We start from the raw sequence: 6,000 nt of genomic DNA, 5'->3' as shown, positions 1-6,000 counted from the left end.
TGTTGTCAAACAATGGAAAGCAAATAAAGTACATGGTCTTCGGTTTTCTATTTAACTAAACTAAAGGAAGCTAAGCCAGAGTCAATCGGAACTTTTAAAAATAATAGAAAGGAAAATAAAACGGTAAAATAGCAAAATAACTTAGCAACTATTACTTTTATCCACCCTCCATCCTTTTTAGTGTCATGTTTTCACCTTTTGGATATTCCAAAGAAAGAGTCATCTTTTCGAAATCAACACAACTTCATAAGCTATTCCATTTTACCATTTGAGAAAATTACTTTTTTTTTTTTTGCGTGCCACTAGACTCAAAGAATTTAAATGTTAGGGCCCAAATTAAGGTTCGTCCAAAATCACCACATTCAAATTTAATAATTACATTTTTTTCTTAAAAAGTTGGATTTCCAAAAACAAAAAATTTCAAATTATGGCACATAGGGAGTGCAAGATTTTCATGGCCAATTTTTATATTTCAATTACTGTTTATTTTTTTGTTTGTCATCGAGAATATTGGTTTTTTTTTTTTTTATCAAATTTTTTTTTTATTTATTTATTCATGGAAAATATAACAAAATATTCCTCTTACATAATCCTCATTTTTCTAATTGAAGGTATCCCTATTCTGTCCAAACGGATTGCCCCACGAGGCAACCTTGGGAATGTACTGAAGGTGTCATAAATCTCAATTTGTTTATCTGGATGAGATATACCCACATTAGATAAAGCATCAGCAACTGTGTTAGCCTCCTGATAGCAGTGCGTGAATCTAGATGGATCATCTAATAACTGCCAAATCTGGTTGACGTATCTTCGAATTTTCCACGGACATTGAGTACGACGTTGAATGATCCCAATTAAAACCAATGAATCTGATTGTACACATATGTTTCCAAAACCCTTATGTATACAGATCTGAAGACCAATAAGAAGAGCACAAGCCTCTGCACGGAGACATGTAGTTTCTCCCAGATATGCCGAAAAACCAATCATTGGCAATCCAGTGGAATCCCGGAGTATGCCCCCACCTCCACCTATTCCTGGATTACCCTTAGCACATCCATCCGTGTTAAGAGTATACCTCCCTGTCTCTTTGGTTTCCCAGCGGATACCTTGATATACAACTGTACCTCCAGGTGCATTTGACCAATCATACAATTGACAAAAAGATTGTAGTCTTATCAGTTGTTTAAAATGTATTCCTACCATGGATTGGACTTATGAGAAGATGGCTTGGCGAATGGCTGATGATTGCATCTGGACACCCTCAAACATTGCTTTGTTCCTTGCCTTCCAAATCTGCCAGCAAATTACACTAGGAAGAATACGACAAATAAGCCTTCGTAACTCAGAATCCTGTGAAAACAACCACCAATCTACTATGCGTGCTCGTAGAAAAGATCCTGAGAATTTTATTCCACATAACCCTCCAAAATAATTCCAAAGTAATGACGCAATGTGTCCATTGGAGAATAAATGCTCAATAGACTCCTCAGAAGCCTCAGTGCAGCAAAAGCACTTTGACGGCAAATGGAAACCAAATTTACGAAGCTTATCCGGTGTCGGTATTCTCCTCAGAAGAAGTCTCATCATGAAAAATGAAACTTTCACAGGTATCCGAGGGTGCCAAATGGAAGCAAATACCATAGACGTGGGTCGGGCCTGCCTAATATCCCCAAAAGCTGAGTGTAGAGAGAAATTTCCAGTTGTTGTGGGCATCCAAATGACTTCAGCTATACTTCCTTCTTCTGGGGCCATTTGTTCTGAAATGGAATAAGCAATTTCCTTTGGCAATGTATGGTAAAGAAGGTTCAAATCCCAATGGCCGTTGCTTACGAAGTTTCGGAACGTCAAATTTGGGATAACCGGAACCTTTAGAAACAATGCACCACTCCCCAACCAGTTATCGTACCAAAAATGACACGCCCCATATTTGGCCACCCATAATATTGAGAGTTCCACTTGTCTGCTCACATTGATCATCCTTCGCCAAATTGCCGAATCCGTTGGCCTGAGTTCTACCTGACAAGGATGCAGACATTTACAATACTTTGCTTTCATGAAGGTTGACCACAGTGATGATTCTGTTCGGAATTTCCACCATAACTTGGAGGAAAAGGCTATGTAGACGTCACATAATCTCCGAAATCCAATTCCCCCTTCCTCAACTGGATAGCACAATTGAGGCCAACTTATCCAATGAAGCTTCGACTCCTCGGGTGAGGATCCCCACAGGAATGCCGAGCATGCCTTTTCTATAGTTTTTAACACCGAACTGGGAATAACTGCAGCTGACATTAGGTGAACTGGTATTGATGATAATACATGCTTGATTAGAATAATTTTTCCTCCAAAGGAAAGTAACCTTGATTTCCAAGACAGAATCCTTGCTAGTATTGCGTGACAAACTTCTCCAAAATAAGATGATTTGCATCTTCCAATGTAGAGCGGAAACCCTAAATAGCGTACTGGAAATGACTTGCGGGCAAACCTAGAAATGCGATCAAGCAGCCGTCGTCTTGCCATTGATACAGATGGATGAACTAGATAACAGCTTTTTTGTACATTTATTAATTGGCCCGAACATCTTTGATAATCATCTAACACTTTCATGATAGCCTTCAGGGAAAATGAGGATCCATTTGCAAAAATAAGAACATCATCCGCAAATGCCAAGTGAGTAATAGACGGGCATCCATATGGAACTTTGAAACCCACAAATCTTGGTTGCATGACAAGATTATTCAGTGCTCTAGATAACACCTCTGCCCCTATAATAAATAATGCTGGTGATAATGGGTCACCCTGACGGAGTCCTCTCGAAGATTTGAAAAAACCATATAAGGATCCATTTATAATGACGGAAAACCAGACATTAGAAATCAGTCGCCAAACCATATCAATGAATCTCTCACCAAAACCGAACCTTCTCAGAAAATTGATAATATGACCCCATGCCACTCTGTCATATGCCTTAGACATGTCTAGTTTCATAACCACATTACCACCTCTATTCTTTTTCGCCATACCCGATATCACCTCCTGTGCAAGTAGGAAGTTTTCGGTTATATTACGACCCTTCACAAATCCTGTCTGCTGGGGAGAAATAATTTTTGGCAATATTTCCGCCACTCTGTCTGCCAAGATCCTTGATAATAGCTTGTTGAAGAAGTTACATAGGCTGATGGGTCTAAATTGAGAAAAATCTTGAGGATTTGGCACCTTTGGAATTAGAACAATTGAAGTAGAGGTGATGAAACGAGGAAGTTCTGCTCCACAGAAAAAACTGAGTACCGCCTTGTAGACATCTTGGGCGATGACTGGCCATGCAAAAGTAAAAAATTTTCCCGTGAATCCATCTGGGCCAGCAGCACTTTCTTCATCCATTGCCTTCAGGACTCTAAAAACCTCTTCAATTGAAGGGATTTCTTCCAACTTCACATTATCCTCTCCCGAAATCATAGGTGGAATTAGGTGTAGCATATCTGCAGATGATCCCAAAGAATCCGAGAAAAGTTTAGAGAAATAGGTGGTTGCTTCACTTGCTATATCAGCTTCATTGTCCACCCAAACACCATTGGCTTTTTTGATACGATAAATCATAGCTTGAGCCCGTCTTTGTCTTACTATCGCATGAAAATACTTTGAATTGGTATCTCCCTGTCGAAGCCATTTCACCCTGGCCTTTTGCCTCCAAAATTGTTCTTCAATTGATAATGCATGTCTCAGCTCCGCCTGAGCCTTTTTGAGTTCAATCTGGCACTCCTCGGAATCATCTTGATCTACTACTTCTTCTGCCCGTTGCACCGCCATTTCCGCAGATCGCATATTATCGATCACGTTTCCAAAGTGTTCTTTGTTCCATGTCTGAATAGCTTTTCTTGTTGCTAATAATTTAGAACATAGAGCACGCATCGGAGATCCATTGACATCTTGATTCCAAGCCTGGCTTATCACCTCCAAGAGTTGTGGTTTAGTCGTCCACACATTCAAAAATCGAAATGGACGCGGCTTAGCATCTGATTGAGCAACAAATGAGAGCTTTAACGGTGAATGGTCAGATGGATGTCTAGCCAAGTGAAGGACAGAAATGTTATAAGAAAGATCCAGACATGCCCCGTTGACTAAGAACCTGTCTAACCTCTTTGAAATCCGAGCTCTACTTCGTCGATTGTTTGACCATGTAAAATTGGGTCCTGAGAAGCCAACATCAAATACTCCAGCCTCCTCCATGAAAGACAGAAATTCCACTCCTTCTGTTATAGCAAATGGACGACCTCCCCTTTTTTCATGAGGTGCCACAATAACATTAAAATCACCCCCAATACACCAAGGAAGAAAACTAGGCTTATCAGCTAACAATGAGGACCATAAGTCACGCCGCTCGTCAACTGAGCATTTAGCATGGACAAAGGACATAATTATTGGAGAAGGAATTAGGGGACTTTGTACATGTAGAGAAATATGCTGATCAGAATTACCAACAATCGAGCAAAGGAAAGGATTATTGTAGAACACCCAAATATCACTTGAACAATTAACAAGCACGTAATCAAATAATAGACGTAGACGAATGGTCTGTATTTTAGATACGTCTAACTTTGGCTCACAAATCACAACAAATTGGAAATGATGTGTCCGTACTAAATTGATTAATCTTCGTAGATTAGGTGCTTTAGCTACTCCTCTAATATTCCAAAAAATGCCATTAATCATGAGAAAGAACCTGGAATGAGTTGTTGGAAGATGTCTCTGACCGTGAGCGCAAAATTCTGTCGGTTTGCAAATTAGCCCTCAAACCTTTTGTCCTTTTTTGTTTGGGATTACGGTCAGCCACCCCTGATTGATGAATAGTTAAAGAAGGACCTGATGATTCCGGCAAATTTTCTTGTGGGACACCCGGTCTGGGAGACAAATTTCCTGCAACAGTTGGTGAATTAACCTCCACTATCCCATGCTCTGTAGGACCGTAATTCTCCACTCCTCGCAACTCAACATAGAGATGCTCCAAGGAGTTATTGTCGGCAGTGGACTGAAGTTTCACTTTTGATGCTTCAGACGATGTAGCTTGGGTCCCTTCATCATTTTCGTGGACCTGTTCTAACTGCTTTTGCATAGTCAATTGTTCCCCAACAAGTGTTTGCTCCCTCATATGAGTCGTATTAAAATTCCCTTGCACATCAGATGTTGTCGGCTTGGATGCAGCAACTATCACCACTTGGTGATCAGATAGATGATGAAGAGAATTTCTGTCAGCCTTACAAAGAAGTTTGTCTGTGGGAATTATATTAGTTTCAGAACGGGTCCCTTGGTATTCATTCCCGTGGGCCTTGTCCAGCTGGTTTTCCATTTCCCTTCGATCCTCACGTATCGGCAGCTCCAATGCAAGATCATTGTGTGGTTGTTCAAATTCAGCATTGGACGACAACTTAGATACTCCAAGCTTACTAAGGTGATCATCAGGCTGACTAACTTCCTGAACCTTTGTGGCAGTACAGACTTCCTCCACCACTGCACCTTTGAGTTTTTCAGCATAATTGCCCATCTCAGGATGCTGCACTTCGTCGGAATCAGTCACGGCATCTGTTGTTTTGTTCAAGTTAGCATCTGGGTTGTTTACAAGGTCTAAATTTGACACTTGAATATTATTAACTTCTAATGGTAGATCCCTCTGCAGCTTCATGTTTTGGTTATATAGATACCGAGACCCAACCTCAGTTACATTCTTCTTGCATTGCTCTTGGGAATGACCCAAACGTGAACAAGATGAACAATATAATGGCATATTCTCTGGCACAATACGTTGCCAGAATCCAGACTCACCTTCAACAGCCACCCAAACTCTTTGTGTAAAAGATTTCGCTACATCGAGTTCCACACATACCCTGGCCAAACTTGGTCGAGTCCCAGCTGCGGTTGCCGAATCTAGGAAGAGTGGTCTTCCTACTGGAGAAAGTATGGAGAATAATGAATGTTTGTCGAAATAATGAATAGGCAGAGCTG

Source organism: Coffea arabica, chromosome 6e (genome assembly GCF_036785885.1).
Source record: "Coffea arabica cultivar ET-39 chromosome 6e, Coffea Arabica ET-39 HiFi, whole genome shotgun sequence".
In the NCBI taxonomy this organism is placed as follows: Eukaryota; Viridiplantae; Streptophyta; class Magnoliopsida; order Gentianales; family Rubiaceae; genus Coffea; species Coffea arabica.
Note: the sequence above shows the minus strand (reverse complement) of the source record.